Source organism: Jaculus jaculus, chromosome 11 (assembly GCF_020740685.1).
Source record: "Jaculus jaculus isolate mJacJac1 chromosome 11, mJacJac1.mat.Y.cur, whole genome shotgun sequence".
In the NCBI taxonomy this organism is placed as follows: domain Eukaryota; kingdom Metazoa; phylum Chordata; class Mammalia; order Rodentia; family Dipodidae; genus Jaculus; species Jaculus jaculus.
The window spans coordinates 75742433-75753235 of NC_059112.1; positions in this window are offsets into that span (position 1 = coordinate 75742433).

Sequence of the window (10803 nt, forward strand, 5' to 3'; positions counted from 1 at the left end):
GTAGAACATATTCAAAAATTTATAGAGACCAGTGTGTTGCAAGAAATCAGACATATTAACAAGGGTCTTTACTTTTAGACAGGGGATCATATGGACTATTTATGAAATGGAAGTTGTTAAATTTTTATTGAAAACCTTCATAAGTATAAGTAATAAACCATGGCAACTTCCTTGTGAAATGTGAATTTTTGGAACCTGTACCCCATCATGTATTGTATAACAAAGAGAAAGCAGTCATTGGAGAGACTGAGGAAGCTATAATTGTGGTCTCAGACATACTAACAGTTTGTGTAGGAAGAATTTGTTATTATTACTGAAAGCTTCCTCTTAGCAAACTGGAGGAAGATACAGTCATTGTGATGAACCCTGGAGAGAGACTTTGCTTTAACACTTGGTGTTTGTATGAATGGTGTTTGGTTCTATAATAGTAATGCTTTGCCTGCTATCACAGGTGCAAGTACCTATGATCAGTGAAACTATCAGAAATAACTTTTGGCATATAAAACTGGTCCAGGAGCAAATCACAAAATTTTTTATCCTAGATAGGTTTCCATTGGGTCCTACACGAGTAGTCCTTGGCCAGGATATTGACTTAGTTTGGAGTTGGAAAAGTATAAGGCAATACAAAGGAGGGTACATGGAGGATCTGGGAAGGCAGCGATCCTGAACAGTGGGTCAAAACCATTCACGTGTTCCCATGGTCAATATTGATTGACTTCATCTTATGAAGATCAATTATTGAAGTGAATTCTTAATTAGACAATATGTGGTAGTTTCTGTGGTTATCGTGTCCAGGTAAAGGGGTAATATAGAGAGAGAGAAATGATGGGACATGCACTACTGCTCTGCGGGTTAGCCTAAGGGCTTCTGGTTCTCTCGTTTTTGTCTTTCTAGAGGCAATTACCATTCATCTTCCTAAGATGGAATCAAATATATATATAATGACACCTTGTTTTGTCTTTGATTTGTAATAAGTGAAGCCCCCAAAAGTTTCCATAGCTGAAAACATAAATTCGTGGAACACTTGGACAGGAGAGGTCAAAATAGGCTTTGTCATATCTTATATTCAGAGGCAGAGACGTAAAATAAAGTGTCAAATTGATGGAAAAGCTAGGGAAACCAGAGTGTTCATTTCAAACAACACTCTGTGAATAGGGCTAGGGACATGGCTGAAGGGATAAAGCACTTGCTATGTAAATTTGAGTATCTGAATTCAGATCCTCAGCACCCATGTAAAGTCAAATACTGTAAGGCTAGTAACTTTAACTTCAGCGTACCCAGGGAGAGAGGGAAAATGGAAGCAGAGGAATTCCTCAGAAAGATCAACCTGTAGCTAGTCTGGTGTATGCAATGATGAAAGTTGAAAAGAGAGACCCTGCCTCAAACACTGAGGAAGAAGAGGATTGACACCCAAATTTGTCCTCTGACCTCCACAAACAGGCTTTGTTGCAAATAACCACCCTCACATGCATGAACACATGTAAATAGAAATCATACACAAAAAAAGAGACTGTGTAATAATGTGAAAAACATATGTATGTACCAACTGTTCTCCACGTCACAAAGGCTGCACGTCTCCTAATGTCAGAGGGAAACACATTAAAAAAAATCAAGAATGTTAAGGCTGCCAGGTATACAAGGGAATATTGAGGATGCCTATTAAACACATTGTCCTATCCTGACTTCACAGCATCCTGGGGTGTCCATAGGAAATTGCTTATCTTCAGGTCAGTGATGGAAGAGAAGACAATTAAATATGAAAGTTAATGGGAATAAATAATTGTTTGCTTTCTCACATGATTTTGCTATTTGGACATGATGCTTAAAGACAAGGTTTTTGTTTGTCTTCAAAGAGGAGCATCCACAGAAACTGATGCAGAAAAAATGAAAAAGGCACTGTCAGGCAGGAAAGTTACCAGGACAGTTGGCTCCATAAGTAACAGGATGACCCCTCAGTAGGGAAGGAAGGAGCACCATAGCACCTTCCTGCCCCCTGCCTGGCAGTTGCCTGTGCCCCAGGAACACAGAGCCTCTCATGTTGACAAAAAGGCTCACTGCTATCTCATTTACTTAGAAAGATAGTTCATATAGGTTTTCAAATGAGTTCTAGAATCTTACTTTGGAAGACCTTCTTTTAGAATGTTTTCCTGAATCAGTACTCCCCCATTTTCATTCAGTATTGTATGTACATTTAATCTATTTTTTTCTCACCACACTGTTTAAATATTTATTAATATTTTCACAAATCCGGCATTTGATCTAATTTTTGTTATTTTTCTTATTGTTTTATTTCATCTAACCTCTATCCACTTCATTCCCTCTTACCTTCCTTCATTTGACATTTCTTTCTCTCTCTTTAAAATAATTATCAGTGCGTGAAATTTAATTAAATAATTTAATAGCTGCTTTTGTTCCATCATTATTATTTTTGCTATTTAATTAGGTGCATATTGTACATATAAAATGAACTCTATTAAATTTTTTACTCATACAAAAGAATATTTTAGATATAGCATAAATATAATAAACGTCTTTTGCCATCAAAAAAATTGTGCAAGTTTTGGCAAATGTGCTTAGTTATGCACTTTCCCCTTAGGACACTGAGTATTTTCCTCAACTTCCAAGTTTTTTTCTGTCATTTGTACTCAACGCGTCCAGAATCATCAGAACTACTGGTCTCTGTGCTTTTTATGTCTATTGTTTTGATTTCAGGAGCCATGCAGTATGTAAGACTATGGCTTTTCATTTAAATAATTACATTATTATATGTATTTGTTGCATTATATATATGTCACTTTTTTTCTGCATTGATGAATATCTTTATCTACACTGTAAAAGTGAGATAATTGTGTTTTAGAGTTTTTAATGATTATTTAATACAAATTTAAATATTTTGTACCTATTTTGTGTTGAAATAAAATGAGATTAGTAATTTAAAGTAATATTAAAAACATGCTCAACTTGAATATTATCAGTTTTATAAAGTTAAATTTGAAAGATAGTACTATGTGCAGTAGAGGAAAGAACTAGAGTATCTCTTTAATTGTTTAGTTAGAAATAAATCTCTTTAGGTCTAATGAGTACAGAGCAAACTTTTGTGACGTTATTATATCATTGATTTGATGGAAGAAAACATAAAAATACATACAGCTGACTGAATATATTATGTATAATTTTCCAAAAATATCTTCAATATACATAAGAAAATTCATGAAATTATATAGAAACTAAAAACAGTTAAGTTGAAAACTCAATTATTCTACTTCCAAATAGAAAAAATCTCAACTATAGCTATTATATGAAAATGTTTTCAATTAGTTTATACTTGGAAACCCATAAATTATTGTAATAATAAAATATAGACTAGGTTTAATATTTTTGGAAACACAAAGGAGGTTGAATAATGCTAAATGTTTTTTAGAGTCTACTAAAAAGAGTGCAGGCTAAAGGAACCATTTGAAAATGTAACGTAGTGCTACTCAAGGGAACTAAATATGTCCATATGCATAGTTCTAAGAATCTAAACCTACTAGGATGAAAAGCTAGATTGTTAGATGCACACAAGTATAAGATTTATGAATTGATATACTATAGATTTTAACAAAACACTGAATAGGGCTGGAGAGAGGGCTTAGCGGTTAAGGCACTTGCCTGTAAAGCCAAGGACCCTGGTTCGATACTCCAGGTCCCTCGGAAAGCACATACACAAGGTGGTGCTTATGTCTGGAGTTCATTTGCAGTGCCTAGAGGACCTGGCATGCACATTCTCGATTTCTCTCCCTCCCTCCCTCCGTGTGTGTGTGTGTGTGTGTGTGTGTGTCTAATAAAAAATAAATCTTAGAAAACCACAATAAATTAGTAAGAAACACAAGAACCCAGGTTTGCTTCACTGGCACTCACATAATGCCAGATGCACAAGGTGGCACATGTGTCTGGAGTTTGTTTTCATTGGCAGGAGGCCATGGAGTGCCCATTCTTCTTTCTGTCTGTCTCTCTCAAGTAAATAAATACAATCCTTTAAAAAAAAAGAAATATAAGAAGATGCATAAACAAAATTTAGTAAGTATTTGCATAGGAAATAATTATTTTTATTTTATTAAGAACAGACTTTGTATGGATACATCATATGTTGGTCCCACCTTTTCCCTCCTCTCTGCCACCATTTTGCTGGAGGGTGAGGCATCTCAGTGCTGTTTCTGGTATTCCCCATGGGGTTGTAGTTAGTTTATTTTGGAAGCAGTAGCCAGTTATTTTTGCGGGGAGGGGGGCTGGGAATGCCTTTAGGCATGATATCTCAACCTGTAGCTCTTACAATCTTCCTAACTCCCCTTCTGCAAAATTCCCTGAGCCATGTTAGGTGACATTTAAGTCGTCTTCAGTGATGAGCTCTTAGGAGCCTCTGGATCTCTGCTTTGGTAGGTGTTGAGCATCATCAGGGTCTGTTCCTATACCCTGGCTTGGAAGCAACATTCTTGCTTTTCTCCTTCATTCCTCTGTGGTTTCACCTGGGCCTTGGCTGAAGTGTGAAGGGTGATTTATCTCCTAAGGTCTCTCCACCCTTTGGAAAAAACAAACAGATTATCTACTGGAGAATGAAGTCATCATAGGTTAAACAGTATAAACATTCTTAATTAAGGGATATTTTGATGACTGTAACCCCTCTTTTAGCAAAAGAGCGCTGGGGTCTTGACAGTGGAGAGCATATTTTTTGTCTCCACAGCACTGAGACCTAGTTTCCAGTTCCAGATATGTGTGATTTTCCACTTAGCAGATCTCTTAGCCATTCAGAAAGTCACTGGTTACCTAACAAGGCTGAGTGCACCATTGCACTGGTGTGTATTTCTCATCAGACTGGTTGCTTCTGAATAGAATACACCCCTGCTTGCTCACACCATTCTTGGCCACTTTCCCTCAGTAGCTCATGTAGTGCTTTCCAGCACTAGACAGGCTATTGGGGAACTGGCTCTCTTATGAATTCCAACCAGGTGTCTCTGTATTCTGTGTCAGCAGCATATAGTGTCTTCAGCACTAGGGTCTTACCATTTACATCAGGAAGGTAATCAAGTGATTTGACAGAAACCTGTCTTGTTTTGGGGACCTCATAGGTCTCTCCAATCAACAGCTCAATGTGGGTTGTAACCAACTTCTGATACAGGATGTTACAAGCCATAGACAGACGTCTTAAGGTTATGCTTTATCCCACCCTTTCTAGGGCACTTCTTTTCAGGTGCTCCCAGTATACTCCTTTTGAAAGTTATATATTTTAGTCTACCTCAAAGGAGAAAAGTTTCTATGGTACCAGTTCATTTTGGGTTTAGTTTTGTGCTTATTTACCCCCAACCTCTTCTTCCCTTGTCACCAGTCCATTTCATCCCTATTGTCTGGGCCTCAAGTTGTCTATCCAGTATGCCATCAACTCACATTGATGCAGGTTAGGAAAAGCAGAAGAGTGAGAACATGTGGTGTTTGTCTTCCTGTGAGTGTGTATGTTCACTGAGCATGACCTTTCTAAGTCCATCTATTTTCCTGCAGATTTCATTGTATCATTTTTTTTTTCTTACTGCTGAGCAGAATTCCTTTGTGTATATGTACCACAGCCTTGTTATCCATTTATCCAATAATGGGCACCTGGGTTGCCTCTAATTCTTAGCTATTATGATTTCAGCAGCTATAAATATAATTGAGAAAATATCTCTGTACTGAAGTGTGGTGCATTCAGGGTAAATGCCGAATAAGGGAAAAATTGGGTCTATTGGTAGTTCTATACTAATCATTTCGGGGATCACCATATTGATTTGCATAATTGTTATACAAGTTTGAATTCCCATTAACAGTGAATAAGAGTCCCTATTTCCCTACATCCTCATCAACATTTGTTGTTGTTTGATTTTTCAGTGATTTTCATTATTACTTGAGTAAGGTGGAATCTCATAATTGTTTTATTTTGCATTACCCTGATGGTTAGAGATGTTCAAAATGTGTGCATTGGAAATTAGTGTATTAGTAATTTGTATTTCTTCATTTGAGAATGTCCTATTTAGTTCTCTACCCTATTTTTTAATGGGCTGTTTGATTTTTTTTTTTTATTGTTTAGTTTTCTGAGTTCTTTGTTGATTCTAGACATTAGGTTTGTGTCTGTGGTATGGCTGGTGAAAATTTTCCCCCATAATATGGGTAACCTTGGCTCTGCTTATGTCATGTTTGTGCAAAATCTTTTTAGCTACATGAGCTCCCATTGGTTGAGAGATTTTTTAATTTCCTAGGATACTGGGGTATTGTTCAGGAAGTCTTTCCCCACCCTTATGTCATGGAGAGTTCCTCCTATTTTTTCCTCCAGTATAGCATTTCCAGTCTCATATTGAAGCCTTTAATGCATTTTAACTTGATTTATTCGTATGCTGAGATGAGTGAACTAGTTTCATTTTTCTATGTATGGTTATCCAATTTGTCCAGCACCATTTGTTGAAGATGTATTTTCTTCAGCCTACATTATTGGCACCGTTTTAAAAGTTCAAGTAGCTGTATTTACTTGGCCTAAGGGCTGGGTCTTCAATTCTGTTCCATTGGACAATATGTCTGTTTTTATGCCAGTACCATGCTGATTTTATTACTATTACTTAGTGAAAGTTTGATAGAATTTTTCTGAGAAGCATGCAGCCCTGGACTTTTCTTCTGGCAGAGGTTTTTGATTACCTTTTCAATCTTGATGGATATGATAGATATGTTTAGGAAATTAATCTGCTGTGAATTTAGTTTTATTAGGTGATATGTGTCTAAGAATTCATCCATTTCTTTCAGATTACCCAATTTTGTGGAGGAGAGGTTTTGGAACTTTGTCCTGATGATTCTCCCAATTTCCTTAATATGTATTGTGACTGCTTCTTTTGCATTTCTGATTTTGTTAATTTGAGACTTCTTTTTTTCATTTGATCATCTGGTCAATGGGTTTATCAATCTTGGTTACTTTTTCAAAGAATTAGCTCTTCATTTCAAAATTTTTCTTAATTGTTTTCTCACTTTCCAATTCATTAATTTCTGCTCTTGATCATTTCTTTCCAAGTGGAGCACTTAGGGTTAGAGTCTTCTTGCTTTTCCAACTCATGTAGGTATGTCATTAGGTCATGAATGTGAGGTCTCTGAATTTGTTATGAAGACACTCAAAAAAATGACTTTTCTCCTTATAACTGTCTTCATTGTGCCACATCAGTTTCAGTATGTTGTGTTTTCACTATCATTCAATTTTAGAAATTTTACAATTTATTTTTTAATTTCTTCCACCACCCACTCATTGTCTAAAAGTTCAGTCTCCAGGAGTTAATGGAATTTATGATGTGTCTCTTGCTTTTAATTTCTAGCTTAAATGCATTGTGACTTGATATGATGCAGTTATGCCAGCTTTCCCTGATTTATGCATTCATGCTTTATGGACTATCAAATGATGAACGCTGGTGAAGGTTCCATGGGCTGCTGAAAAGAATGCTTACTCTATAGAATGGTGGTGGGATGTCCTGTAGATAGATGTCTGTTATGTCTAGTTGATGTATGGTGTTGTGGGGCTCTATTATTTTCCTGTTTATTTTCTATTTGGATGAGCGGTCTATTGATAATATTGGAGTATTAGAATGCCTAACTATTATGGTTTTCTTGTCAAGTAGAATTTGTTTTATAAAGAGTGACCCACCTTTTTTTTGGTGTGTACAGATTTATGATTGTGATATCTTCATGTATGATCATTCCCTTGATGTGTAAGTGTCCTTTTTATCCGTTTTGTTTACTTTTGGTTTTAAGCCTATTTTATTTGATATTAATATAGCAACATCTGCTTTTATCTTATTTCCAATTGCTTGAAATATTATTTTTTATGCTTTCACCCTGAGAAGTTGTCTGTATTTAGTGGTGAGGAGGGTTTCTTGAAGACAGCAAATAGACGCATCCATTTATCTGAACCAACCTGTTAACGTGCATCTTCTGATGGGTGAGCTGCACTGTTAATATGTAAAGTTATACTATTAGGTTTGATTTAATCCCTGCCATGATGGAGTGCTATATGGGGCTTGATGTTTTCTTGGCTTTTGTTTTGTTTTAAAATCTGGTCTAATTATGGTTATTGTGATTTTCTTCTTGCAAGCTCTTGAGATTGGTTGTTTAACTATTCTGTGTGGAGTATTCCCTGAAGTATTCTCTGTAGGTTTGGCTTTGTATCCACATAATCATAGAGCTGACTTTTATTATGGAAGTTTTCCTTTCACTATTTATTATGACAGATACTTTCTCTAGGTACATTGCTTTGGGTTGGAAGCCATAGGTTTTTAGACTTTGAAGTATTCCATTCCTGGCATTTTTGGCTTTCAGGGATTCTATAGAGAAATTTGAGGTAATTATGATGGAATTGCCTTTGTATGTAATGAGTTTTTTTTTTTCTCTCTCTCTTGCTACTTTTAACACTCTCTCTCTCTTCATTTTCATTGTTTAGACTTTTAATTGTAATGTGCCTTGGAGATGTTCTTCTTTGGTCCTGTTTGTTGGTGTTCTGTGAGCTTCTTGTATCTGAATGGATCTTTCTTCTGAGAGATTGGGAAATTTTTCTTCAATAATTTTGTTGAATATGTTCTCTATGCCTTTGGCCTAGATTTTCTCTTCGCCTGGAATACCCATGATCTAGCTGTTTGGTCATCTTATGGTATTCCACAATTCCCTCATGATTTTTTGACCTTAGCAAAGTTTTTAGACTCCATATCAATTTCTTATGTATTGTCTTCCAGCTCAGAGGTTCTGTTCTCCACATGAGTGACTCTGTTATTGAGGGCTTCTAGAGAGGGTTTTAAAAAGCTAGATTTTTTTTTTTCTTGTATGTATTTATGCATCATGTCCATGTCTCTCTTGAGGTAGTATTTCAGGTCAACATGTAATTTTCTTGCACCTACCTGGAATTCATTCTTGCATTTGACCATGGCTTAATTTAGCTTAATGAGATGGTTATTGATATCTTCTATTTGTTGATTCATCTTCAATTCATTTGTATATCTTTTGTGGCCTCTAAATTTTCTTCAATTAAATTAAGCCTAGTGACAAAAGCTTAAAGAGATGATTTTGCTCAGTTTAATTGATAAAATTGTTGATTTAAGTTTTTTTTAGATTTACTTTTAGTTTTTTATTTATGAGAGAGACAGAGAGAGAGAGAGAGAGAGAGAGAGAGAGAGAGAATGGGTGTGCCAGGGCCTCTAGCCACTGCAAATGAACTCCAGATGCACGTACCACCAAGTACATCTGGCTTACGTGGGATCTGGAGAATTGAACCTTGATCCTTAGGCTTCACAGACATGAGCCTTAACTGCTAAGCAATTGCTCCAGCCCAAATTGTTGATTTTTTGATGAGTTATTTCCAATTCATCAATTCAATTCATTTGGTTAGGGTTGCTTTACTTGTTGTGTTATCTTTTTTTTTTTTTTGTATTCTCTATGTTTTCATTGGAGGCTTCCATTACAGGACTAGGTGGACTAGGCATCCTTTATACACACACACACACACACACACACATGCACACACACACTTATATGTATGTATGTATGTATATATAGCACATTGTGGCCTACCCATCATGGGGTAAAAGACTTATTTTATTGAGGAGGAAGCAAGTATTTATACTTGTACGATCTTCAATATGTGTTATGTTTTATATTTGAACAAGATTGGAATAGGATGGGGTTATAACTGCAAATGTGCAGATTGTGGAATCTGCAAGTGCAACAAGGACACCTGGGAAACTGGGAGGTGGGGGACTAACTGAGAGCTCTGGCCTATTCACTCCACCCATATGTGCAACCCTCTAGTTCAGGATATCCACATGTTGCGGATGCAGGGGCAGGTAAAGTAGAAAGCCAGGGGCAAAAGAACTGCTTCTTCCGCACACAAAATCCAGGCTGGCCCATGCAGCAGCAGGGTTACTGAGGCCAGGTAACTGGGCAGTGAAGAACAAATCAGGAGATCTAGCCAACTTGCTTTTTAATTTAATTTAATTTTATTTTATTTTTGAGATAGGGTCTCACTCTTGCCCAGACTGACCTGGAATTCCTTATTTAGTCTCAGGGTGGCCTTGAACTCATGGTGATCATCCTACCTCTGCCTTCTGTGTGCTGGGATTAAAGCAGGTGCCAACATACTCAGCAAGAAATAATTATTATCTCACTATATAAAACAAGAAGTTAAATATTCCACATTGAATGGTAACCTATGGAGACATGGAAAAAATAAAAGTGTAGTCCAGAAGTAGAGGAAACAAATACTAAACAACATAAGCAATTGTAAGGAATAATAACATTGTGACTTTAAATCATTTGGAGGGGGTAGCAGGAGTTCAAGTTAGGGTCTCATTGTAGCCAAGGCTGACCTGGAATTCACTATATAATCTCAAACTCACAGCAATCCTCTTACCTCTACTTCCCAAGTACAGGGATTAAAGGCGTGTGCCACCATGCCTGGCTATATCTTTTTTTTTTTTTTTCTGAGATTTGAAACAAGTGCTAATTAGCTAATAAAGTTGTTTAATTAAATATTGGAGGAATAGACAATCTGTAAGGAGCAGATCACATGAAGACTTGAAATATTATCTAAGCAAGTTTCTGCTGGATCTATGCAAATTGAATTGGATTTGAAATAGTTTTAACAAAGAGATGACATGGTTTAACCTAACAGCCATCACCTGTTGGTCCTAGGATCTCAATGTGAACATGTTCTAAGTCATCAGACATGCCTAACCACCTCCTCCACACACACACACCAAAAATAAATAATTTCATTTGAGC